We start from the raw sequence: 27,874 nt of genomic DNA on the forward strand, positions 1-27,874 counted from the left end.
AAACCGACTGTGCCACTGTCACTGTTGCTGTACCACTACGATAATTTTGGTATAAGAAGCCAGGAATAATCTCACTTGTGAAAAACAACTTTTAGTCATCTTTTCCTATTTCTTCATAATGCATTGCAACCCAGTTAAGCGCGTTTAAGTTTCTTCCTACAGCTTCTCAGAATCGCAGCCGCTTGAGTGACAGTGAACTGATTGAAGATCACAGGATCACAGAACGGTTCGGGTCGGAAGGGACCTTAAAGATCACCTAGTTCCAACCCCCTGCCCTGAGCAGGGACACTTCCCACCAGCCCAGCTGTGAAGATACCCAGTGGCTACAGAAAACAGAGCAGCACGAGGGCGAGGGAGGAACCCACAATTGCTAAACTCTCGTCTACTAAAGAGAGCCCCAAAGTACCGATCAACCACTGGGTAGAACCTGGAAGTGCCTTTGTTAGACACACCCCCCCGCGCCTTGTCAAGCAGCCGGCTTTTGGCAAACATTTCAGGGGGCATTTAAGTCAGGTTTCATTCCAGCTTTTTAAAAGTGTTTCATTAAAACAGATAGGATTTAAATAAATGAATTCATCCCAAAGGACATCTGGACATCTGTTATGTACCAAAGTAAATTTCTATTTAGCTAAATCCTGAGGCTTTTTCTATCAGATGGATAATCTTTGGCATTTATATTCCCTCCCCATCCCCATCATTTGGCACCTGCCAATCTTGAGTTTTCATTCTGGAAAGAACCCTGCCTCCCTACAGGAAGGGACCCGGGGAGAGAGAGCCCAAGGGCCCAAATCTTTGAAGGTATCTCACCTTCTAACCCCTCAATAAAGTCAGAAATATTTAAATACAAGCAGGTCCCTGAAGGATGACGTGGGCCACAGCTGGACCAGCTACTGCAGAAGCCATCACCCCATCCCAGTCAAATACATTTGTCAGAGAAGCAGCACGTGTTATAGCTGAAAATAACAAGAAAAAAACCCCAACTTTTGCTAGTAACACATTTCTCTCCCTCACTTAAAATTCATGATGCTGAAGCACGTAATAATATGCCATTTACCCACATCTCACTTCTCCTTTCCACAGTGATTGTGTTTAAGGTCATCATTTACATTGAAAACCATCCTTGAGTTAGTTAATTGAATAAAAGTCATTCAAATCTGGCGATTGTTAATGAATTTGAAGTCCTACAATTTGGCTAATCCTTGGAACCATCGAGAGGCTAAGAAGTCACTTGTCTTTACCACTAATGTTATTAAAGATGGAGACATCTCAGCTTTGCACTATCAGGTTGCTGCATTAATGTACAGTCATTTATGTTTCAATGTGAAAAATGGGAGTGTTGGCCTTCAGGAACAGCAACTGTGATTTTTTTTAAATGGAGACAAGATTTACTAAACATGTCCCTAACTCTGAAGCAGAACCCATGTCATCCCACAAAGGGAATATTTTCACACTCCTCCGGATGATTAATCCAAGAATGTTAATCAAGAGCAATTCAGATGATCACCTTTCAGAGGGATTTTATTTTGAAACTCGTTTGTTTCGGTGGGGAGGGAGAAGGGGGTCCAGAGGATGACAGGAATGTTGAAAATCCAAGGTCCTGATGTTCCTACATTCACAGCTTGGATGAACACGGTCCATGGTGGGATGACTCTGGGGGCGGTGGAGTGTAGTGGGAATGGAACACCTCCTTCAGCCTGCACCTTCAAAGCCTTTGAGCCATCTGCACACTGCCAACAAGACTTCCTTGCCGTTAATTACCAGTCTCAGAATTTATTCTACTTCCATAAAGTCTTAATGTATCTATGGATTTTCTTTCTCTTTACCTAGTATTTTTTTCCTGTTTGTTTTGGGGGTTTTTGTGGGTTTGTTTGGGTTTCTTTATCTATTCAAATGAAATAATTTTTCATCTGTGGAAAAAAAATCTCACCAAAACTCCTTACTACAAACTGAATAAACTTTCCCTTCTTCATCTAGTTTATTTTGCACTCCTATTTCTAAGCTCAGTCCAAAAATGAGTATCACCTAGAAAAACAGTACTTTGGGAATAGTTCATGAAGGGTTAATAGAATGTCACTACATGTGTTAATACTCTCCTAATTGGCAGTTGCAGTTCTAACATATGATTTATAATGACGTCTTAACCATCTTTAACATCTACAAACCATGCATGCAATCGCTATTTAGCATTTGTTAGCCCTGCATAAATTACATATAACTATAGTCCTAATATGAAATATGATCAGCTTCACTCTAAAAGTGTAATTTTCATTCTACATTCTCCTCCTATGCATAATCCATGGAAAGTGCTTAAGCACAGCAAAGTGCTTTGGCATAGCAGGAAGAAAGCTTACACCCCTGTGAATCTGAGGAAGTGTAAATTCAGAGGAACTGCTCACGGACAAGATCAGAGAGGGAGTGGGAACACTGGAAATAAGGAAAGCAGCTTCTTGATCGTCTCTTTGCAGTTTTCCTAAAGGTAAGAAGAGACTACAAGGAAACAGCATGTGTTTACTCTTTGTCTCCTCTTTTTAGTATTGAAAAAATGCCAAATTAACCAGTTCCTTTGTTTGTTTGTTTTAAAAAAAAGGACTTATTTTCCTCCACCCAACAGTGTCACAATTAAGTAGGTGCAACATAAACTTCCATGTTGTCCCACCAACGTGCTTCATTTCAGGAATTAAGAGCTGGGAAGACTCTTTCAACTCCAGTGCACAAATCAAAGCTTTGGCCGAGCAATGAAAAGGCCAATGAGATGGTTTAGTAGTGCCAGTTGTGGTGGTGGTTTTGCAACATGTGCATTTGCCCAGTAGACCCTGAAGGAGGATGACCAACTAATTTCCATGCCAATCATCAGCCTGCCACTACCCAACCCCGGCTGGAATGAGAACGGCCTGGACTCAAACCAGTGACCTCCTGTGAGAGGCTGCATCAATGTCATGCCCAAGTGCCCAAGAGACAGAGAGATATTTAATTAAAATAACAAGAAGAGACCATTCCAGCTGGACACTTATTCAACACAGGACTGAACGTGCACTTAACTAAGAGACTGTCAGAGGTATAAGTCATGTCCACGTTATCAGGAACGGCCCCTTTAAGCAAATTTCTTCCCGGCTCCGGGATTCAGGGTGAGGAGTTGCTGGTTATCGGGCAGGGGCTGTTGGAATTGCCCACTCGTTAAAGGCAATCCCACTCCACAGTGTGTAAGATCTTGCATGGACATCCGGGGTCTTGTTCTTCTCCTGTAATGCCTCATGCTTTGCCCTCTTTAGCCTCAGCTACACACTCCCCCATCACTCACTCTTTCCAACTACTCAGCATTATTCCCAATGGAAGCTATCGACACCTCCAATTAGGCTGTTTAGCTTCCAAGTAAAGATCTTCAAGTCACTGCATTCAAAATGAGCTTGCAAATTCTATAGGCTAAAAACGTATATAAATTCTCCAAGCTAATCTGGCACATTTTGAATGAAACAGATGTGTCCACATTTGATGTGCACCAGTAATGTACATGCCCAGGGAAACAGGAGTCTTTATGTATGTAAATGGGCGTATGTATTTCACGAACTAGCTTGCACATCAGATTTTGCTTTGCACATGTGCTTTGCACAATGCCGCTGAAATGAGAGGGACTGCAGACATCTGTATAAAGTTAATTGGCAAGCCTTTCATAACATGACTTCCCTTCAATGCGATTTACAGGCAAAACAATAATTAGGGGGGCACAATTTTGTGATTTCTAAGGTATCTCTATTGAGTTTTGAAATGCATCTGCAAATGAGTGCCAGTTAAGAACAAAAGGGGAAGTGGACCCTGCCTCCCTAAATTGTTTTAGGAGAGTTCCCCGGAAACCCAAGCAGTGGGGGAGAGCAGGGACAGACAGCAGGAGGGTGCACACATGCATTTCGGTTCTCCAAAGTAATCGACTCCTTCGTACTTGCGTGACAGCATGAGCCAAATCCATCCAAAATCTGCTTCTGCAGTTTCTGACCCACAAAGACTCTGAAACCTTCTGGGTCTTTCTGCTATGAAGGGTTGTCACAATCCTGTAAACGTGACACCCGGCCTCTTCAGTGACAGAGCCATCCCCTGTAAGAGGTGCAGTAGCACAGCTAAACTGATTTTAAAAAATCACGTCCTTCACCCAAGTTCCATAACTAGTAAAACTTAAAACCAGAATACACTGGTTAATAAAGGCACTCAAGAAGTGAGCATGCCTCTCTCCTCTGCTTATATATAGCAGCTACCGTATATACCGTGCCAGTATTTCGGCATGTCTTTATCTCATTAATACATTTTAACTCATGGTGAGCATTTTGTAGGGTAAGAGTCTTCCGCACAGAGATATGTGAACCAGCCAACAATAACAACTCAAGTCACAGGATTAAACGCTACAAACTCAGGGTGGGTTTTTAGGGAAATGAGAACATGTTTCACCATATCATCTTGAACACATGATTGCCTTACTTTTGTTAGCATTCAGCTCCAGTAGAATGATTTGGCGATAAGGCCTACTTCGAGTCAATTTATCTGGGCTGTATTCACTCGCTTCCTTTTAATCTGGTCTCATTCACCAAGGCTGAAATAGATACATGACTCAGAAATGCTGCAAATAAAGCCAGCACGCATCTTTGTTTCAAGGCCTACTGAACTCGGACCTTGGGTTTTCCTTTCCCCCTCTCTCCCCACTGCTAGAAAACTATGAATAAATTAGCAATTGGAGTGTAATGGCTGGAGCAACTTCATTAATACACTGTCATCCCGTGCTGACGTACAGCTTCTGACATTGAGGCTCTAATGTCCTGTGAACTATTGATGGAAATGTCTACATCCAAGCTCTCATCTCCAACTCTTCGTATGCTAAGTGTTTAATTGTCAACATGACCACTGCCATTTGGCTGGTACATTAAAACCAGCGTATGATAAAACCCTTTCTGGATTCCTGAATGCGTTTGTGCACTATTGAAGTATCTTTGATTTTAATGCAAGCAAATACAATCAACAATACTGTTCCCCTACCTGTAGGCACGGTGTCATATATGCCGTTAACAGAGATGCAGCTAAACAAAGATGCAGAGGGAACATAACTGTCTCCCCAGCTGATGGATAAAGAACTGAAACGTCAAAGAATTGACATGCCCAAAGTGTCACAAAATATCTGTACCAGACTTTGACCTGAGCCGGCACCTTTGCAGATTCCATCCATGGTTTAACTGTGACTATCCTTTCTGTAGCCCAACCAAGCACTCAAGTTGTGACCAAACAAAAAAAAATCCCTGCAGGATATGGTCAAGTTCCCTAATGCTGGACTACGTTAAATACTGTAGGTTAGAAGACACACTAACCATGAGCCACAGAAAAAGGAGTTGCAGAGCGACAGGACAAGAGGCAAGGAACACAAGTCACAGCACGGGAAACGGCAACTAGATGGAGGGAAGGTGTTTTCATCATGGGATGGTCACGTACCAGAACAGGTTCTGGTATCTCTACCCTCGGAAATATTCAAAACCAGACTGGACACGGGCAGGAAGTTGCTGCTTAAAAGCGGGCTGGGGCGTCCCGGGTCCGGCCGGCGAGCGGCGGGGAGCGGCGGTTCCGTAATCGCGTTTGTATATTCCCCTATCCGTGTTGTTGTTGTTGTTGTTTGCCTGTTCCCTTTGCTGTCCTGTTAAACTGCCTTTGTCTCAACCCAAGAGTCTTGCCTTTTCTTACGATTCTTCCTGTATTAGGAAGGCGCGAGCGAGCGGCACGTGGTTCTTTGTTGCCGTCTGAGGCTAAACCACGACAGTCCTTTTTGGCGCCCAACGTGCAGGAGGGGCTGGACAACAGATGTCCAAAAGTCCCTTCCAGCATCAGTTACTCTATAAAAGAAAACTTAAGCACCTGGAACTTTTAGCGTGGGTTAAATATATACCTTAGTGCTTTTGTGTGATTCTATCAGGCACCAGTCAGCACGTTCAGCAAGTAAACAGCTCTGTAAATGAGGACGGAAGTTCCTCATGCGACGCTCTCACAGGAAAGGACAGGTTTTCAAGGGTGAAGTACCCACAACTGGAACCTGAAATGGAAAAAGAAAAATGCTCAGAACTCAGTAAGTTCCATTCTTCCAGAACTCTGAATGACCAGATGAGTGAATAAACAACAAACAAACTCTTCAGACACTGGCAACAGTTAATTCTCATTTAAGTGAAAGATTCCAACTGACTATAATTTGTTATTTAATTCGATCTCTATGCGAATGTATTCAAAACAGGAGGTACCCTGAAAACAAGAATTTTTTAATCAGTGTTTATTCCATCGGACATACACAACCTGGAATACCATAAGCATTAAACCTTGGTATGGTTTTGATTTTTTCTGGAATTCAGAAAGCCTGTCTTAATTTTTTCCCCTTGTCACCCTACTTCTTGCGCGTCTCAAACCCTGTTCGTAGGAAGTTTCCGGTCTACTAGGCAGATTCATGACCCAGACAACCGAGAGGGTAGGCACCTACTGCAAGGACTTGGACTGACTATAAGCTCCACTGACATTACCACGAGGCTGTTTTGTTGCTAAGATGAATAGGAGTAGGATAATACTGGCCTCTATCTGTATATTGAAATTGTATGTAAGCACCAGCAGAGTACATTCACACTGCGGCAGTTGGTGGAGCTGTGCTTAAAAGACAAGGCAGAAAGGCAGGGTACTACGGATGATTTGCTAAAGACAGACCTATTCCTACGAGCTTACCCCTGCTCAAGTCCTCGTGTGGGTGCAGGGACCCCAATCATAGAATCGTTTAGGTTGGAAAAGACCTTTAAGATCATTGAATGCAACCATAAGCCAATGAAGGCTTCTACTAGCATCCTCCCACAACTGCACCTCCACGCACCACCCCTAGTATGAAATCTGTTTCTTGTAAGCATCTGGAATCTGTGCAAAGGAAATCTCTTTTCATTCCTTGATTTCCACAGGAAAGACTAAAAATGGCAGCCTGTAGCTGTTCCCCTTCTGAAAATATTACTAGAAGCCACTGTGATCCAGCTGCTACTGCTGCTGGTCATTTTTCCTGCATCATTAACTCCTCTTCCCTTCTTGTCCAGTGAAGTGGAATTACAGCTGAAGGATTTGTGGTACGAAAACTTTCTGATCCTGCTCGCTCTGTACCCAGTGATGCCGTCGTGGCAGGCATACCTGCTGATCAAAGTCAACAAGCATGCAGCCTTAACATCGCTAATTTCCATGTGTTCACAGCACCTGTAGGTGTCCTTCTAGAAATTTTTCTGGCCACAGAAGAACGGTGCTGTTCATTGATTTTCCCCACAGACTGCAGTGCAACCTAGAGGCTTCAACCCAAAGCAAAACCTCACTGAGGATATGAAAGCCTACCAGGCTCCAGAGGACTTTCTCTATACATTGCTATTTGTATGATTATTATTTAAGTATAATATTATTTATTGTTTGCATTGCAATGGCATTTAGAAATCCCCATCATGGACAAGAGTACCAGTTGCTGCGCAGGTAGATTAAAAGATAGCATTGTTCAAGGAGCTAATAACACGAACAGAATTAAAAAATCAAGAGGTTGATACAAATAGACAAACTTGTTCCTACCAGAGAGAAGCAGGAAACAGATCTCATCAGTTCAATACACAGTAGCATCAAGGTAAGTTAAAATATTTAACTCTATACATTTTCCAGAAGGAGAAAAAAGAAAGACGTTTCAGAGAAAAAGGCATCATTCTGTCAGCAAACAACCCACAGAATCCTGTCTCAACTCAGGGATTCACCCAGGAAAATAAAACTCAGCAGATTTTGGAAATGTGTCTTTCATGTTCTTCCTTTTTTAAAACTATTCATAAAATTGACTGCCACAGGATCTTATTAACCTGCGAAAGTTATGGAACTTTATCACTATTATCAATGCCTTCTAATTAATAAGGAGCAAAACAACATCCAACTGTTTTGAAATGGGGGGCTAAATCTTCTTATGTACATCGGCCTCTTATTAATGGGTGCTAGAAGGAATATTTCCTAGTGGAGAGAATTATCCTTTATCTATTACATCATGTCCTAAAGGCATTACTACTACTGTCTGCTGGAGAAGAGGATATAGAAACAACTGGGCCATTTGGGTTAGGCAAATACTATTTGACGCCGTTCCGGAGCATTATGTTAATGAGGCTCTCATTTCCACCTCCAATATTCTTCCAAAAGACTGCCCTACCCTAAGCTAGTTCAATATAAACAAGCTTAACCTAAGGACCTTATACGACAAGCAAGTCCTAAAAGACAAAGCCTCTCCCAAATGTTCCTATGAAACACTTACTTTGGTTGAACACGTAAGTCATTATGAAGAGGAACATGAAAAAAAGCTGAGAAAGTTCCCACAGGAGGCATGAAACGAGAGAGAAATACCAAGCGCGCCAACAGGAAAATTTTGCCTTGCCACTTCTCATTATTCCAGCTATTATCAGTGAGGTTAAAGCCTTGTCCAGAGCGTGCTCTCCAGAGGCTGAGCATCCTTAAAACCGATTGACATCAAGGGCGCTCAGCACCTCACAAAATCAAGCTTACGTTCCTCAGAGTAGTTACCAAAGAAGCCTCTTGTACAAGCACTTGGAACAAACAACTGAACACGCTGTATAGGAGAGATACTTAATGCAGCAGTTTTTCAACTTCAAGATAATTTACAATGCTACAGTAATACATGGGGCCTTGAATGTTTTCAGAACAAAAATGAAAATACAACCTAAGGCTGATTTACAGAACCGCTGATCTGCATTTCTGAATGCTGCTCTCGCGTATGAAACGCACTCCAAGATCACTCAGGCCAAATTCTAACTTGAATTATCGAGGAGTAAATCTAGAGCCCCCCCTTCTCTCCCCCACGTCTTCAAAAAAAGCAGTGGAAAAACTCACTCTGTTTAGAAATAACTCTCCCCATTTCACCACAGGCTTTGCGGCATTTCCCACTCTCATCGCTAAGGGCATTGGCATAAAGAAGCTCACCTGCTCGTGCTGCTAATTCCCCACCTGGCGTTACGATTGTGGGAGTCATAACCATCGCCCCATGGCAGCAAGTGCTTTCTGGTAAAGCCGCCTTAGAGATCTGTAGCTGTACAAAACAAATACTAGGGTATGTGCTGCAAGCATTTACCTGGAGCTCGCAGCAATCCACCTATTGATTGACTCTATCCATTTTTCCTACGTTGGGCAAGCTGGGTTGGGACAGCTGCCTGGACACGGGAGCCCCCTTAAAACATCAAGGGCTGCTGGCAGGCTTTCACTAGGTGGTAGATTTTTACAACGTTTGCTATTAGAAGGTCCATGCACACCAACATCTTCATCAAACTGCTCCGGGACAGGACACCGAAGGACGACTCCTGCAAGGCAGACCCTGCATCCCTCTCCCTTCCATTCACCCTGCGCTTCATCACTCCTCGTAACAAGACACTGGGGGTTCATCCCCCTCCAAGAACGAGCCCTGTATTTCCTGCAAAATAGGGAGCTACAGATCAGACGATTTGACCTCAGGCTAATGCATTTCGTATGACTCTTTCAATAAATTCATATAAAATAGGCATACGTAGATATACAACTGTAGGACAGAAGAATAAAGAACGGCAAATTATCAAAAGTAACTGCTTAATCACTAAACAGTAGAAATCCAAGCCATATAAAAAGCTAAAGAGTACAGAAAAAGAGGGGGAAAGCCATTTAAAAAATAAAACATATTAGCCAGCAAAGGGAGTCAAAGTACCAGCAATGCTTCCCCCGATATCTACGTGGTTGTCAGAGGAAATGCTCTGTTATTCAAAAATAGTGGGTAATTGCCCATACAATTTCATCCTCCAGGTCTTGGACTGCATTACGCCGCAAAACCTGGCTGGGAAAGAAACGTATTGTAGCTGAAAATACTGTCCCTTTTAGTATTCTGCCACATATACTCATTTTGAGGAAAAGCAAGCAATCACACAGTCTAAGAGCCTGTCACTGATGAACCCCGAAATAGCCACTTAGCAGAAACCACAAGCAAAAGCAAAAAATAAAGGTCATTTATTTCATTTTGAGATTTCCTTGCACTGTATTAAATAAGCTATGAGGGTGACAATTAATTGAAGTGGATGCACATCCTGCCAACCAGGAAACCCCCACCCACTTTTTATTTGCCTCTAACCTTTCTTATTGTCATGACAATGTCTGCATTTTCTCACTTTAAAACACAAACAAGTCAATGTAAGCATGGCTGGAAGGCTAAGATGATTACGGGATAATTCGTGTTTGCAAGAGCAAACAAAATCAATTGCAATTGTTTAGGAGCCAAGCACATTAAATGGTGGTGAAAAGATATTTGCTGGACTTTTACAACATGTTTTTTTTTTTAATCCCAAGAGAACTAAGGGACAGACCGAGTAAACCCCTTCGGAACTTTTTTAGCAACGTACCCACTGTCCCACCCAGAGTGGCAATGGAGGGGGGTGTCTCCATCTGCTGCAGGTGAAACAAAAATGGATATGGACAAAACCAACCACAAAGACCCAATCCCTCCTGAAAAACAATAAGAGAGAGAGAGAAATTGATTGGTTCAGGAAGTCAATTGAATTCTCTGTTATAACAGATTAAATACAGAATTACTCAATTAACTTCAGATTAATTATGCCTCTCAGGTAAACATGAGGACTGTCATCTTGGCTAACACGAGGCACTGCATCATGAGGTATTGAATCAACTGCTTCTCACCCCGACAAGGCCTCGTTAGTGTTCTAAAAAGCCCAAATCATTCCCCTTCCCATTTATAACAAACGTCCTCCGACGACTGGATACACAAAATTGGCAATTCCTGCTCTGTCCTGCAGATCCCACCGATGTTTTCCTAAGAGCTGCTCATTCTTAGGGAGGGGTGGGGGGTAAATCACGTACACCATTGCTCAAGTTTTAGTTACACGTCACGTCGGTTTTAATGGACTGCTTGGCACTAGAAACGCAAAAAGAAAAGCAGATCAAATCAGAAGCCCCTGTTGGCCAAGGAGAGCCAGGACTATTTAGCCTCAGAGGATCTGATCTCTGTGTCAAGCACCTGATGGGAAGGAGCAACCACGAGAGCCAGAGCCCTTGTGCTGCCCAGAGACAGGGTGGGAGGCAACAGGCACAGCCTGAAACATGGGAAATTGCATTTACACATAGGAAAAAGCTTTTTACTGTGAGGGTGGATCAAACCCTGAAAGAGGTTGCCCAAAGAGGTTATGGAGACTCCATTTCTGGCCATATTCAGAACTCAGAGAGGACACAACCTGGGCAACCTGCTCTCCAGGTGACCCTGCTTTGAGCCGGGGCTTGGGCTGGTCTGTCTCCAGAGACCCCTTCCACTCACAACTCTTCCGTCATTCTCCGAGAAGGGTTAAAATTGCAGCTCTGGATGTTGGTAATCCGCCCGTAATACAAATTATATAGATAATGAAGGAACTTCAAGGTGCCTGAGGAAGGAGAAAAGAAAAAGTTCTCAAGTAATGTGTCTTGGTTTAATTATTTATGGTGATGCTTGATGGTCTCATTATTGGGTCATACATGACCCCTGGGTAGTGTCTTCAGCTTTCCACATTCATGTTATTGTGACACAAATAACTTTGGCAATTACTTCTTCTTCAGTGCCACAGAATTGTGTATTTTTTGCTGAGAAAAAAGGTTGGTTTTAACACAAGCAAATGTCCTTTAGAAACAGACAGTATCATTATACTCAAGAGGCCAATTATTCATTCTTTATTCATTTTTTTTATCCTAGTTTCTGCTTTATAAGACTAGGGCAATTTGCGAGGGGTTATCTTTACTGAGATCCTTTAGATAGTCTGCACAAAATGCCTGGGAGTATTTTAACACGTAAAAAATTTGTCAGACAGTTGTAAAACATGTGCATTGTCAGGAAGCACCCAGTTTTAAGGCAGTGAGTCTTACTTTAACTTAATAAATCAATATATTTTCTTATTTATCTTCAGAACTCTTCCATTATATAGAAATACTCAGCTCTTTCAGCATAGATAGATTACAGACTATCCATTTCCTGGAAATTACAATCTTCTGGGGGAAAAAAATCAAAAAAATTCAAATTAAGAAAAGTCAAAGCAGCATACAGATCAAACTCTGCATTATTTCAGTACAGAAACAGTAAGCTATATTACATACCTAGGTAAATACCATAGGAATTACTTACTTATCTAAATAATGCAATGTGGGTTTGCACTTGGAACCTGAAAGAACAAACTGGAGTGGAGGATTCCAAAATCATCTCCTGAATTGAACAAAAATAGTCTATTTTTTCCCTGCTGATAAAAGGGTATTTTATTCAGTTGGAATGCATCTTCAGCTACCACAGATGCCTCTGAAAATCTCACTCGTGGCTTTCAATGCTAGTTCCCATCCCTGCAGCTGTTTGTCAGGCTACAGAAGCCCATCATTTGGGGTTAAATTCTCCCATAGCATGAGAGTGATTCAACATAATGCTCAGCAACAAATGCCTCGGGGGGGGGGGGCAAGAATCCACTATAGGGAATTATGTGATCTATAACTATTTGAGTCAACATTCAATTGTGATTATGAATGCCCTAAAAATTGCTGACCTACACTAATCTGAAAAAAAAAAAAAATCAGGAAATAAAGTAGGGAAAAACACACAGCAAAACACATCATTCGGCAGACAGCGTGGGATGAACCTGGAAATTCGGTTTCTATTTCTGGCTACGTTTTGACAAGTTACCTCCCCTCTCTGTTCTCACCTTTCCTCCTACCGGGACAAGGTTCTTCTCTTGCAACTACTTAGGTATGATTTATGCTGTGCTGGCATCCGAGAGTGTAAAAACCACAGATTGTGTCCAGAGAACCTCGAGAGATGTTCCCTACTCAGAAGAAAGCGGCACAAGAGACCTAGGATCTTGGCTGGCCTCTCTTAATGCTGTCTTAGCAATAAAGTCCTTGAATTTAAGCAAAGCAAGCGCAGTTTCGTGCTGGGAACTGTTTAACACGACTCTTCTCCACGCTGGTTTCTCAGTAAGTGTATGTTCACCAGGGAGCTAAACACAGAATCACACAAGCACCTGGGAAAGCTCTTCCACAGTGAACAAAATCTAAGAAGTAAATAATTTTTTCTCACACTTAAAAAAATTTTTATTTACCAAGGGCAAAACGCTTCTGAAAAGGCTGCTTTAGTCTATTATTTAAATGGAGATTACAGATGCCCCAAAGGCAATGCAGAAGGAAGTATCTTGTATCTTCTGTTAACACGTTTATTTACCCAAGAGGTTGGAAGTGCCCCCCACCACTGTGTTGGGTTTTACAGGTTTTTAATAAAATCAAATATAAAACTTTGTCTTTAGACTCATCATCTAGTCAACACACTTAAATAGTTCCTCGGGAGCTGCTTTGGTGAGCCCTGTATTCAGTAGAAATTGTTCCAGGGACACACGTTTTTCTCCCCCTCAGGGTTGGGGGGAGTTTGTGCCGCGCTGTTTACACAGCAGGGCACAGCACACGCCAGCACAGCAGCTAAAATAAACCAGTTGTCAAAATTAGTTATTGTCTTGAAAGAGACTAAAAGCGAAAGCAAAATTTTAAATGGAAATAGAAAAAGTCCGAGAGACAGCAAAGCTCTTTCTCTCCCAGTTAAAAAATCCAATCCCAAACACAGCCTGCCAGTGTTGGGGTCCCTCCCCTGCCGGACTTTCCCAGGGCAAATGTGATGATAAGGCTGGGCTTCAAAGCACCAGTCACTTCCAGGGTCTCCTGGCTCCAAGCATCCCACTGAACATGGAAAATGACAGTGTACATCTTGGATCACTGAGGATCCAGGAACAGAGGTCGGTTCAACTGATGAACAACCAGTTGAACGAGGCAGGAAATTCCTCTGGTTTGGAGCTCTGGAGAATTGGAACATCCTTTGTGATGCGCTCCATAAAATCGCCAAATTGCATCACAACTGTTTTGGCAAAATTTGCTTCAGCTCTTATTCTCTATTCTATGTATATTCCATTTTCTTCATAGTCTCAGATCAATCCCCCAAAACTCCAAGGCTATGCCTTGCATCCCTTCACATCCTAAGCCACTAAAATGCACTGTTTCCTAAAGGATTAATAACAAGAAGAGCCCATCGAACAGCTGTATCGTCCTAATGGCTATGAGAGATCTGAAGAAAATGGGTATCTGGATTCCAACTTCATCGCAGATTAGGAGTACTTGCCAAATTGAGTCCCTGCTTCTTTCTGGCTTAGCTATATTAAACAGGGGCATACACATTCTGAATGTGCTTTTTATTTGAAAAGATACTGATAAAAACATACCGAAGTTCATCTCCTTGTTGTTGCCACTAGCACAAAACGTAGCCAAAAGTGAGATCCTGCATAGGGGCCTTTGAGCCATCTCACAGCAAAGTGAATACGTTACAACAATCAGATCACGCTGTAATTTACTCTACACACACCGTCTGCCTCCCTGCAGATTTCAAACCTGTAATAATGGACCACTTGAGTTCAGAGAAATAAGGTGTTTGTCAAAAGGGTCTGCATATTGCTTTCTTGGAGGCCTCAATTCAGCAAAGCATTTAAAATCCGCTTCCCTTTAACATATGGTTAAAGCCCACTGAAGCCATTCACACACGCTTAAGTGCGGCACTGAGGCGGACTGCAAGTCTGAAAGCACGTTTGAAAAGTAGAAATAGCAGGTATGTATTCAATGGGTCTAGCTTTCTACAACAATGCGGGGCTATTCCGCCTCCTGTTATGATAACCACAGACAATTCCTTTCTGAACTACTACATAGAGGAAATCTGATTTTTAAAAAAAATATATAATTCTTTACTTTTTAGAGCTCTGGCAAGCCTCTGTTCGTTAGTAAAATATAAACGTATTACAAGAGACAATACACGCATGAGGGTCAACATTTTCCTCCCACCCCATGCCACTGCTAGTGCCGGAGTTTTCTTAGGGCATGGCTGATCCATGCGCGAAATAAAACCGGAGCAGAGACGCTTGAGCCACATCAGCCACAACCTAACCCCTGCCAGAACTCAAAGCAGCAGAGTCGCGTCAGCACAACACTGTGTCCAGATTAATCAGCTTTGCCGAGAGGCAGAGCTAATTAGCCCGTGCGCTGCCCTACCACCGCTATACTGCTTTTAGACCCATCGGCCTGCTCTCGCCTGCGTTGCACAATGCAGACACAACCCAGAAGACACGGCCCCCAGCAGAGACTGAAGCGAACGTGGTAAGAAAACTGTACAAGGCGGGTGACGTAGTGTCCCTTTTTGGATTGTGACATCCCTATCAGTAGGGACAAACAGGAAAAAGAACGTCCCTGCAATAATTAATGCAGTGGATAATAACAGCATTGATTCGAGTAGGAAATATTAATTCAAGACATTTGAATTTCTGCCATTTTTAGCCCAGCCTCTTCTCTCACCCTCAACTCTGCCATCTCCCCGACTGCGGCTCAGCCCAGGTGCTCCTCACACGGCTCAGAGCGGCTCTGCTGGACAGATGAAAGGTTCATTTACATGCCTGTAGCAGCTGTAGTGGAATTAATATTGGTCTCATTATCTCAGTTTAGGATGTACAAGCCACTGGGTTTGCAATGCATACTGATGCAATAAAGAGAGGGGAAGAGGGAAAAGAAAGCCGGCTATTTGCATTATGAATGATACAGCGAAGAGTTGAGGACATCCTAGAAAGGAGAGAGTTAAACTGGAGTAATACCCTGAAAGCTAATAGCACCTAATGCAATTTATTAAAAGAAATCTGTTGAAGTACCTAGTCTATGCCACAGTAGTTTTAATTAAAAGGTGGAAGAAAAGTGAAATCATTTATCCAAATCGCCCTTCTTAAAGTTAGGGCCCAGTTTTGAAACATCCATTTCCATACATCTACAGTATGGGCATTACCAACTTCCAGATTTAAAAATTCAAGAGACTATTAAAAAAAGATTTATCGGTTGCTGCTGTTTAATGAGCCGGTAGGATTCATTTAGGTCAGCTTTTTCAAACTTTTGTCCTACAATTACATAGAAAAAAAAAAAAAAATCACTGTCCTGGGGTGGAGGGATGTTAATATACATCAAGTAGTGTGGACATTAAGAAAACTACTGAGTATCATGGAATTACTCCAAAACATTGGAAATTGTCAGCACGCAACTACCAAAGGAGAGGGAAGGGAATGGTTCAAGTGGACATCGGCAGGAAGACCACAATCCTGTATTCGTCACAAATCTGCTGGTATCACATGCAGGAAGGGACCCTCAAACACAGGCTCCTACAACCACAGGTAAAATAATCCTTCTCTTCCGTTGGCGTCTATGCTTTAGGCAGAGGGACACCTCCAGAAAAACACCTCAAAGCGACACACTGCTAACTTATAATGAACCTAGGCTTTCCCCATTCACTAATTACAATGGTACCTTTTGAGATCATCAGGCATAAAAATCCAAGCCCTGATGCACAGCCCGTTCCAAGTCCTCGTTAACTCCAATGGGTCTACACCAATCCCACCAGTATGCTGCACAACATCTCGCAAACAGGATTTAAAGCTGAGTGCACAATGAAGAAATGTACCAATTGTTTCATGATTGATGAGGGAAGTGTCAGATGAATTATTTGCCAAATGATACTCGTCCATCTGTTACAGAATTTTGCATGTAACAACAGAAAGAAATTAACTATATCTAGTTCATATATAGAAACATTCTAAATTGTGAATCTCAGCTCTTTTCATTAACAAGTCCAGCACCATTATCTCCATTATCCAAGTACAAAAACTGAAGCATTAGTGGAAGGGTAGTCACAAGCCCTAACTTTAGAGACATAAATGAGGAACAAGTCCAACACGGCACGGTCAGTGACAGGAACGATGGGCTACTCCAGAGGCAATTCAAAATTCACTCCTTCCGCAGAGGCTGTGAATTACAGACCAAGTTTCCCATCTCCAGTTGAGGATGCCTGAAATTAAGTGAAGCCAGTGCCCCCCAAAATTACTTTTTTAAGTAGTCTAGCAGGACGCTGGTAGAACCAGCAAAATTCCAGTCTGTGGAGCCCCAGAGCTCAGTCCCTCCAGAGCCGACCTGCACATTTGCCAGATGCTGATTTTTCATGCGACTCCAGTTGCCTCAATTCCAAATTCCACGGGTGTGTGAGATCAAAGAGTGTTTGAATTCAATACTATTCAGATTTCAGTAACACTGAACTGCATCACTTATTACTTTTTTCCTCAATATACTTTTTGCCTACAAGTTAACTGTTTGTTCCCTCTCTATCCTGCCTTTAAAGAATAAAAAGCACTCATCTTTTCTGCTACGTTCTCACTCCACTTTCTCCAAATGTCTGACTCATTGTAGGCGTCTTCCAATCCCTGCATCTATCTGGATTTCTCCAAGTGAGAAAATTACTTCCAGTGAAGCAACGCAGTCCTCGAGACACTAAATTTCATGAGATTTCGAAGGACAGACCCCTCCAAAGGAAACTCAGAATTTGTAAGACTGTTCTAACATTAGGAAAAAAATAAAAAAAGAAAAATCTGACAAGAGGAGGAACATCACTGGGTCACAGCGTTGAAATGTACAGTCAGTAAGTGCAATGTACAGAAAGTAACGGAAAGGCACTGAAAGGCAAAATACAAACATGTAACCTTTTTTTTAGTCTGGGAGTGACAATTTTATCCCGAGCAACATTCTCCCCTAATTTGCTCTTGACTTAAGTTAAAACAACATTTTACCTCAGAAATTTTTCTCGGAGACATTCTCCTGAGATTTTCTCACAGAGATGGCACCATCCCTGTGCAACACCAGGGTTCAGAGATCTTTAGATTCAGGGGGGTGTCCCCAGCCTGTCTCCAGCCAAATATTCTGTTGGTATTTCACAGCCATCCACGTTTCTATACAAACAAAAATCCAAAGCAGTAACTTGGCCTATTATAACCTAACTACACTTGCTCCTCATTTTTAATTCACCTTTCTCCTTGGACTCCAGAAGACAATCCTTCTTTACAGCCAATAAAAAATTAACGAGATGTAGCAAGGAGAGACTGAAAGCAACCCCATAAAGACTGATTAGGCAAACCCAGGATTTAGCCTAGGATTGAGTATGTCACTGGGTACATCTCCTTCTGCTAAGTCAGGGAAGCATAAATTGCTCTAAAGAAAAGATTTCAAAGAGCAGATTTTCAGCTTGTGGGAGAGGGTTAGGGCAGCTCAAGTTCCATCTGTAGGGGAAACCTTGCCGATAGGAATTCCAGTCCCTGAAGGGGGCCGGCCTACAAGAAAGCTGGGGAGGGGCTGTTGGCAAGGACATGTAGCCATAGGCCGAGGGGCAATGGTTTACACTAGAGCAGGGCAGGTTTAGATGAGACATTGGGAAGAAGTTCTTTCCACTGAGGGTGGTGAGACACTGGCCCAGGTTGCCCAGAGAGGGGGTGGAGGCCCCAGCCCTGGAGACATTCAAGGCCAGGCTGGATGAGGCTCTGAGCGACCTGATCTAGTTGTGGATGTCCCTGCTGACTGCAGGGGGTTGGACTAGATGGCCTTTAGAGGTCCCTTCCAACCCAACACATCCTGTGATTCTATGAATTGCTGAGATGGATGAACTGAAAAACAAATCAAGCCCATCACCTCTCCTTCAGTGCTGCTGTCACCTCTTTTGTGGACATTCTCTCTGAGGCTTCTAGCAAAGAAGTTCACCAGATACTCAGCTGCGTCTGTGTGAAGACAGATTCCTAGGAGGGGTAAGTAGATCGAAGATCTGGTTTCTGTGAAGTACCAGTTCTCTGTGAACGAATCCTAAATTACACATATAGGGAAAAACTTTGAAGGACAAGCAAAAGATCATAATGTCAAGTAAACTGGAATGGATTTAGGACAGCATTTCTGTACCAGAAGGCAGCTTCCATAGCAGTTTGTAACATATACAAAACATATACGTTTTTCCACAGCAAATACCGCGTCTGTACGTTGAGTCTGTGTTAGTGGTTTGCAGATCCAACACTGTGCTTAACAGACTGCGTAGCTGCAAGCTGGATTCTCTAAGCCTGCTCATACGCTTAACGCTAAGAATGCTCTGGGTTTTGGTTAAGTCCATCCCAAGCATCTTTTCAAAAAATGATGCAACTAGTGAACATTAAAAATTATGCAATTGTTTCCAATCATACAGGTATGGCCAGAAGGCTCTGAGTTTATTTTGAATGCATAAGTGACAATGATTATCGGAAGAAACAAATCCCATATGTTGAAGATGAACCGATTCCAGAAAAACAGTGATTCAAGAATTTACAGATTTGATCAAATGGGATGAAGGAGACTGAAAAGATTCCTATTGATGTTGCTTGCCATTGGGTTAAACCACGAGCAAAGATAAACTCTGAACTACTCAAACTAAATCGTAGAGGTCCCCATATTTCTTCTTCTGATGATAATAATGCAGTCCCTTATCTGTCAGAGTATCTTTATAACGCACACACACAAATATTAATGCACTGTCAGTGCTGCTAAAAGGGGAAATCCACACCCGTTCAGACCGAGGACATGTCAGTAAATGTCTGTAGGCACCATCTGCCACTGAGCTCTTTTCATAAATCCACCTGCTGGGAATTTTCTTCTTCCCCAGACCTGTCTGGCCAAGTCAGATACACTGTGAATCCCAAGGCTGAAAATGCCAAGCGCTCTCTTTTGGTAAGGTATTTCTCTCTTTTGGAAAGCAAAGATCACCAGTTTCAAAAAGATCTGGATCACATGTGGAAGCAGCATGGATCAGACAAGCTGCATAAAATGATAAAATATTTCTGTGCCCTTTATACACAGTTGAAATTAAGTATCTCTAGTGAGTTGGATCATATTGCCAGTGTTGTTGCATTGGGAAGGATTTGGTTCTGGTTTGTCTGTCCTTTCTTCTCTTGAGCAGAGAAAATGATGAGGAAAGACATCAGGTAAAGAGAGGAAGAGCAGTAAGGAAGGAGGTGAGGGAGGAAAAAAAATTATATACGCTGTCTGGTCCTGAAATATTGAATCTGAGAGATGTAGCACCACTGACAAAATACGGCTTTTGTCAACTTAGTTCACGTCATCTGAGGAACTCGTGTAGCAATGCCAACAGAAAAAGTTTTGTTGGCGTATGCTGTAGTTCTACAGGGAGAATCTGCCAACACAGTTTTGCAGAAATAATTATAAAAGCAAAGACGTGTCTTTGCTACCCTTCAGCTCCTGAATCTGAGAGCTCACATATATTATCCGTACTCCTTTCTCTATTACTCCAAACACAATCCTGGAACAAGGAAAGAGAACTATGACAAATTGAAGGAAGTTGAGTGTTCTCATCTGATTACTGGCTGCAAACTAGATTTAGCAACAATGCCCAGGAATTACATAGCAATGAAATAATCCCGAGCATCTCCCAATCTCCAGTAATAATTCAGCATCATTAGAGCCATTTTCAGATGAGTAGCTTGAAGCACAAAGAAATCCGGGTCCTTTCCAACACACTGGTCTGCACAGTGAGGCAGTGGCGTACAGCACAGTACCCTCATATCAGAATGACAGCCAACACATAATTAATAATGTTCCACCCCCCCAAGTCTATTTAAATAGACTCAAGACAGAGTCTAGAAGAGAGGAACGGCAGTTGTGAAACGCTCCTGTGTCAGTTAGCAAGGTGGGATTGACTAAAGAGTCTGCTCGCTTTAAGCTATCAGGAAAACTTCCGCACCCCTGCATCCGCCACATCCTGCCTCCGCCACGCCTGGCCAGTGGTACCCGGGTGGGAGGGATGCTGCGGCACCCCAGGAGGCACAACAGAGCGCCGGCCCTGCAGCACGTGCCTGCACTGCTCGAGTCTCATCGTCAGGGCAAAGGATCCCCAAGGAAGTGGACAAGTTCCACGTTGTTTGTCTGAATCTGCCAGCTACGATGAACTTCAGCAGAACTGACTCTGGAAGCTGGTTGTTTGCACAGGTAAAAGAGGATTCTAAAAAAACCTAGCTTACATACAAGAGGGTAATTTCAAATTAAGGTAACACGGCCTGCTTTTAATTATGTGATTACATTAGTCACAAACAGCAACATGAATTTTGAAATAAATTCTGGCACTACATTTAACCATGTATAGCCCTCAAAACCTAACAGGATATGGCAATCCTTATATTTTTATATAGTTTTTTCAGAAATCATACAAATTTACATCTCAGTACAGTGAATTTCAGCAGCTGCGAGCCTTGGATGTGGTGCTAAGTGTAAGAGTAGAGAAGCGGTGCACTGCATGTAAGCCCTGTTCAATGTTCATAGCAGGGCATACAGAGCAGCCGAGTACGGCTCTTTTGCTTATGAACTAATCCCGATGCTGGTAATGGGATTAGCATCAAGAACAGATGCAGAGTAATTCACAGCGCGTTTCTTCCAGATAACAAAACTCTGCAGAATGGTTATTCTAACAGTAACAGAAAAGGTAAATTAATGCCTGTAGTTACCTCAAGCACAATGAAAACACGCAACATTCCGGCGTGCACTCTGGTCTGAGCACATTCACCGGAGACAGAACGCCAGCTCTACGGGCACAAAGTAGACGCAGTCATTATCACGTTACAATGGCAGAAGCAGAAGACTAAAGTGTTCCATAAGAAATGCTTCTTTTTTTAAAAAAGAAAGTGCTTTGTTAAGGTATTTTTGGACTGTGATACTGCAGATAATAATACCCTTGCTAGTGACTATCTTCAGGCTGCTTAAAAAACACCACATCTTGAAATGACATTTCCATTAAAGTATATATAACTGTAATACTTATGTCACTCTTGGTTGCAGTCTGCTCTCTAAAATTCTCCTCTCCTGTTCTATAAGAAATTGCTGACCAGTAGACTTAACTAATGTGTGTCCAAGAAACTAAAATCACAATGGAAAGAAATCATAATTTTCAGAGATTTCAATTTTTGCCTAACATACAGTCAACGCAAATCAAGAGAAGTGCCCAGATTTCACCTTACAAAAACTACATTTCTCACATGAGCATGCTATTGATTTAATTATCGTTCCATTCTTTTCACATGATAAACATGACTGTGCTGTTTGATAGCAGAAAATCGACACCATGTCTTTAATTAGGCAATTTGGCAGGACCAAAGCATGAACTGGTTTCAGACTGACTGCACACAGAGCTTTTCCTTCGCTTTATAGCCGACAGGTACCCAACAATCTTGACGCTACGTCCACAGTACGCAGCTAACAGCAGCAATAGCAAGATGTTCTCTTCTACACCGTAACAAAAATCCATGGGCCCAATTCCCTAATTCAGTGAGTTTGGAATGGTTTCACTTCGTAAACCAGATTTATAGACTTCCTCTGGTAGACAAAATCTACCTCTCAAATATATTGTTAGGTGTAGAGGTGATGCTATAATTACCTTTACGTGTAGTAAATAAAGAAGCAAAGCCCAGCAGTGCCAGGCTCATGTTTGCTGTGTCAGGTCCTAACGTACCCTGTCTGGTTTAGCTTCTGGACGAAAAACTACAATTATAAATTTAAGAGAAATAAAAGTTGATCTTAATGTGCCATGTGTGTACTAAAAAAAAAAACCAACAAACCAATAAAAGGAAGGAGCGTGGAGCTGGAAGAGGTGCTTCTTTTGGATAATCCACATTCTAATATAAAATAACCTTTCAGTTTTGTTGTAAGCCAGGTACAGAAAGAAGCAATCATTTTGATTCTTTCTTTAATTTAATCTCCCATTTCACACCACAATGCCTTAGGAGCGTGAGCCAGCCAGACACACTGTCAATAAATGGAAATTGAGGTCAAGTTATCTCTTAGGGAATTTGAGTTCATATACAAATTCTGTAAGTTGGAACCACAATCTCAAGTTATTATCCGCGTTTTCACTAAAGAAGTAATAAATAATACTTGGTATTTCCAGCATGCTCCTCACTGAATGAGCTCTGTGATACATTAAATGAATTTTAATTAATTAAGCCTTCCATGGGCAGAGTATTACACATATTTTATGACTTAAATCAGATTGACCATTGCTAATTACATTAAAGAACCTCATAGAGGACCTATTTGAAATCCAAGTCCATTGCAATAAGGACTATACCTATGGTAATAAATGACAGACCTCTGAAGAACCTGAAATTTAAATATAGTAGATAAACAGACAGATAGATAGAGACAGGAGAGAAAATAATACATTGCCTTTATTTACAGATGGAGTACTGACATGCAGCGATAGAGGGTAAGATTCTGAAAAAAAAAAAAGATAATATTTTAACACAATGAATATAAATTTGAATTTCTAACTTACCATTTAGGATTGTAGTAACTAACTTAGATTTTTCAAAAGCGCTGAGCAAACACCAAATTCAATAAATGCCAAGCACTTGCCAATTTAGAAAAATTAGGCCATGTATTTCAGGCTTCCTATGTAAGCTTCTATTTTTCTATCTTCTTCCCCTAAGTGCGATGTCAGAAGCACGGCAGTCTGCCCATCAGAAAGTTTTCTGAGTGACAGATAATGACTTCTCAACATCACCTGCCATTACAGACCGCTTTCAAAGACAAATGCCTCCGTTTCAGGGCTTTCAACAGCACGAAGCCATTCACAGGTACCATCTGCGAGGAAGCGATGACCCACTTCAAATTTACTTACCAACACAAAATGAGGAACAGCACAATATACAACAGAGAGTTTTCATTTACAAAAATATTGGCAAAGCCTGGTCATTCATCTCATATATATTCCTTTTTAAAATTCTAATCACTTTGTTTAAAAGCATGAGCTTTGTGGGAAGTTGGCTTCTTACACATTGGGATTCTTTGATTCAAAGATATATTTTATTCTCTGGAGGGATGCCACACGTGTTCATTTTTCAGTTATTAATTTTTGCTAACAGTTCAATCTCTGCAAGATCAAAGATAGTTTTTCTATTTAGGTCAACCATAGTTTTCCCAAAATGAACCAAATGAAAGTTTATGCACAGTGCTATTTAAAAATAATAATTAAAAAAAAAAAAAAAAGTCTTTCAAGACATTTGCATGCTCCATAAGAAAAAACTTAGTAGGGAAAAAAAAATCATTACAAAATTTGCTGGAATAAGAGCCATGCCAACAAGGCATAACCTCAAAGCAAAACAGACACAGGTTCACAGATGTTACCTTGAATCTGCTCTATTAATGCAATCAAGTGTCAGCCTGTATCTGCTGTCTTATTGAGAAGCAAATACCGTTTGATAAACCTTGCCTGAGTTCCCCTTCACACCTCTACTCATCCTGCCTTGTGGGTCCTCTCCCTGAAGAGTCACCAGAAGAATGCTTTGCCTCCCTGCCCCAGCAGGTATCACAGCTCCAACTCCATCGAATTCTATCAACATCATCCAAAAGCGTCAGAGGTTTCAACTGAGTTTTTCTTACAGAATCACGGAATGGTTCGGGTTGGAAGGGACCTTAAAGATCATCTAGTTCCAACCCCCCTGCCCTGGGCAGGGACACCTCCCACCAGCCCAGCTTGCTCCAAGCCCCGGCCAACCTGGCCTTGAACCCCTCCAGGGATGGGGCAGCCACAGCTGCTCTGGGCAACCTGGGCCAGGGGCTCACCCCCCTCACAGCAAACAATTCCTTCCCCAGATCTCATCTCAGTCTCCCCTCTGTCAGTGTAAAACCCTTCCCCCTCGTCCCATGGCTCCCCTCCCTGCTCCAGAGTCCCTCCCCAGCTTTCCTGGAGCCCCTTTAGGGACTGGAAGGGGCTCCGAGGTCTCCCCGGAGCCTTCTCTTCTCCAGGCTGAACCCCCCCAGCTCTCTCAGCCTGTCCCCACAGCAGAGGGGCTCCAGCCCTCCCAGCATCTCCAGGGCCTCCTCCGTCCCCACTCCAACAGCTCCGTGTCCTTCCCGTGCTGAGGACTCCAGAGCTGCACGCAGTACACTCCAGTTGGGAGTACTACTTCCAGTTGGCAGTATTCTTCTCAAATAGTGTTGCCCCCAGAGCCAACCTGACTTCCCATTAAACCCAGCACAGTTGGTCCTTCAGCGGTGGGTTATCTGAAAAGGCAGGGACTCAGTTTTGCCCTTAGTTTGAACCATTTCAGACCCGTGCGGGCATAGCGACCTGACCCTTGCGATTACCCAGGCCCAGATCACCAGTGGTGCTGGGAGCCCGGTGTCTGTGCAGGAATCCAGTAAAACCAGTATTATTTTGGCAACTAAATAGTTTGCAGATCTACAAACCAGACCGTTGCATAACAAAGCCCTTGGAAAATTAAGATTCTGAAGTCCACCAACATCTCCCTGCATCACTTCCCTACTGCCCACCCAGAGCACCTGCTCGACTTACTCCTTTTGCATACTACAGCATAAAGTCCTGAAAAAACAGGGCGTAGTGGATACCTTTTACAAGTATATTTTTCCATTTTGAACACAGGCCACGTCAATATGCAGTTAACTCAACTTTTAACCACGGTTTTTCTTTAAAATTTTACGAGCAGTAGATTTACTAATTATTCACATAAAAGTTATGCTAGGTAGTCTTTCTGATGCTGTAATGCTGTCAATTTATTATGTTGTAAAATTAATTAAAGGGATCTCAACGTTACAGACTTTTTACTTAAAATTTTCTTTTCTGCAAATATAAGGAAAATGGAAACATTGTTTAGTCCTGCATTTCATAAACAGTCTAGTAGAGAATACATGTGTCCCATTTTTGGGGTGCAGCGTCCCCTGAAATTTGCTCGGCGCGCTTTTTCTCTGGCAATGTAAACCCTAAAAAGAGCAGCAGAAGCACGAGCTGGCATAGCACAGAAAGCAATTTGGTAGATTATCATAGCGCTAAATTGTACCTCCAGAAAAGCATATGTGGACGTTCCAAAAATAATCTGACAGTTTATCAAAAGTGGCAGGCACTGCCCTGGGTCATCAGCATAATGGCTGGGAAGATCTAACCCATATATCACTGATAGAAGTGGATGGCCGGACTGGAAAGCAAAGGGGAAGGGAAGAGATGGTGGGGGGGGGCGGGGAAGGAACAGAAAAAGAGGGACGGTACTAATTAGCATGCCACACTGACGATGACCGGGTTGATGTGGGTATAGAATACTAATGCAGCATATGCAAGAAGGATCGATTTGAAGTGTCGTTTCCTTTAAAGCCTTACCAAACAGTAGAACTGCTGTCAACACGCCTGTTACCAAATAGTTCGTTATAGCGTATAAAAGAATATGCAAAAAGATCAGGCTTTTTCTTCCCCTACTATTTATTCTCCTGCTCCCCAACCATCTACTCTCTTCCGAATCTTTCTCTTTACTGAGCAAAACCACAGAAATTTTCCCTGCTTTGCATTATTTTAATTAAATGCAGTTCTCTCCATTGTCATTGCAGGAGGAAAATAGTAATGCGAGTTAGCACCATTAGAAAAGGAAGATCTTCATATTTTTTTTGATAAACATCAACAGCCAAGTGATTGTGCTTAGTAAACAGTAATACAGAAATGCTCTTAGGAGTGGAAAGGAATCCAGACATAATGAAAATATTTAATCTCCAACCCCAGATGATAACATCACAGTCATTACTCACACTAAGCTTAAAACAAAGCAAAGTGCTCTAAATATCACAGGTTCAGGTTCCAGCACAGAGTTCAGGAGTGTTTTCCTCTCCCTTCTGGTGGGGTTCTACTCCATTTGCTGGGCGAGGAGGGTTCCGGGAGGGATCGTGAAAATCTGTGCCCGACCTGCTGTTCGCCAAGCAGTTATGAAAATCCACAGCCAGTATCAGGCATTATGAAGGCTGTTTGTGCTTGTTTTATATATAAATTATAAAAAGCACAAGCACCAATTGATTTGCCCAAGGCTACAAATTCTGTAGGAAAGCCAGAAATTGGTGCCAGCCCTGCTGTATCTTTTGCCATTGCTACAAGGCCCCTCTCCTTGCAAAGCCAAATTTAGTTATTAAAGGAAAGAGAAAGAAAGGACTCTTTCCTTTAAGAAGAATGATGAGATGGATTACGACGTTGTTATGCAGAAAGATCTTTTGGTAGATGCTGGCAATCAAGTTGGTTTCCTATAAGGAGACAACAGTTCATTTTTGGCACCTTGAAAAATTTTAGTACGAGCCTATTTCTCTTTATATTTTTGACCAGCAAAGGGCAATTCCTTTCAGTACCATGAGATGTTAACATTGATTTCGGCACTCCTTCACATGCCTGCTGAGCCAGGGCACATCGCAAAAGATGAGACATGGAACAATCTGATAGTTTGCCCAAGTGCTGGGCAATGGGCGGCCCAGCAGGACCAGAACGCGACAGGCATCACCTGGGCCTGGGCTCCCTGTGCGGGCTGCAGCCTCCAGCCAGGGCCCGGGAGGCCATGGGAAGAGAACGATGGTACTATGGGACATTTTGTAAATAACCTGATTGACACTGGAGTTTCTGGAGATGCTGAAGGGAGTTTAAGTTAAACACAGGCACTAAACCCCAGCGTAGATAATTCTTGAACAACTGACCCTTGTTATCATGTTCTGACAACACACGCTGCGCAAAGCAAAACCTCCCCGACATTGATGTGTTCAGTGTCCATGAGAAAGAACCACAGGGACAGAGACCGGTGGAAGGTGCAAGCACAGAAAAAGCACCCCACATAGGTTTAATCAGCCAGGAGTCTTCAAGATGTAGCTGCTTTTCCACCACCATCTTACCTGCCTGCTCATTGCAACACCCCAGTCCGACCAGTGCAATGTTGTCTAATCCATTACCAGGTGGACAAAGAGTGGCTCTGATCAGACCCTCCTCGTCTCCCGCTCTGTAACAGAATCCCTAACAGTCAGAAGTGCTGCGGGAGACAAAGAGCAGGGCTGAAGCGCAGAGTCCCCAAAGGCAGAGCAGCCGGAGCCGGGAGCTCCCCAGCGGGTTCCTGCAGCT

General features: G+C 42.6%; 1 protein-coding gene across 14 annotated transcripts in view; it reads right to left on the bottom strand.

The window, feature by feature from the left end:
• LRRTM4 (leucine rich repeat transmembrane neuronal 4) overlaps positions 1-27,874 on the bottom strand; it is a 488,683-nt gene that overhangs the window by 234,696 nt on the left and 226,113 nt on the right. For all 14 annotated transcript variants that reach the window (XR_012584259.1, XR_012584258.1, XM_074563451.1 and 11 more), the window contains one exon: positions 5,912-6,055. The gene's annotated coding sequence lies outside the window, so the exon portion shown is untranslated. The remainder of the gene's footprint in view (positions 1-5,911; positions 6,056-27,874) is intronic.

The sequence above is a fragment of the Larus michahellis genome, chromosome 20 (genome assembly GCF_964199755.1).
Source record: "Larus michahellis chromosome 20, bLarMic1.1, whole genome shotgun sequence".
Classification (NCBI taxonomy): Eukaryota; Metazoa; Chordata; class Aves; order Charadriiformes; family Laridae; genus Larus; species Larus michahellis.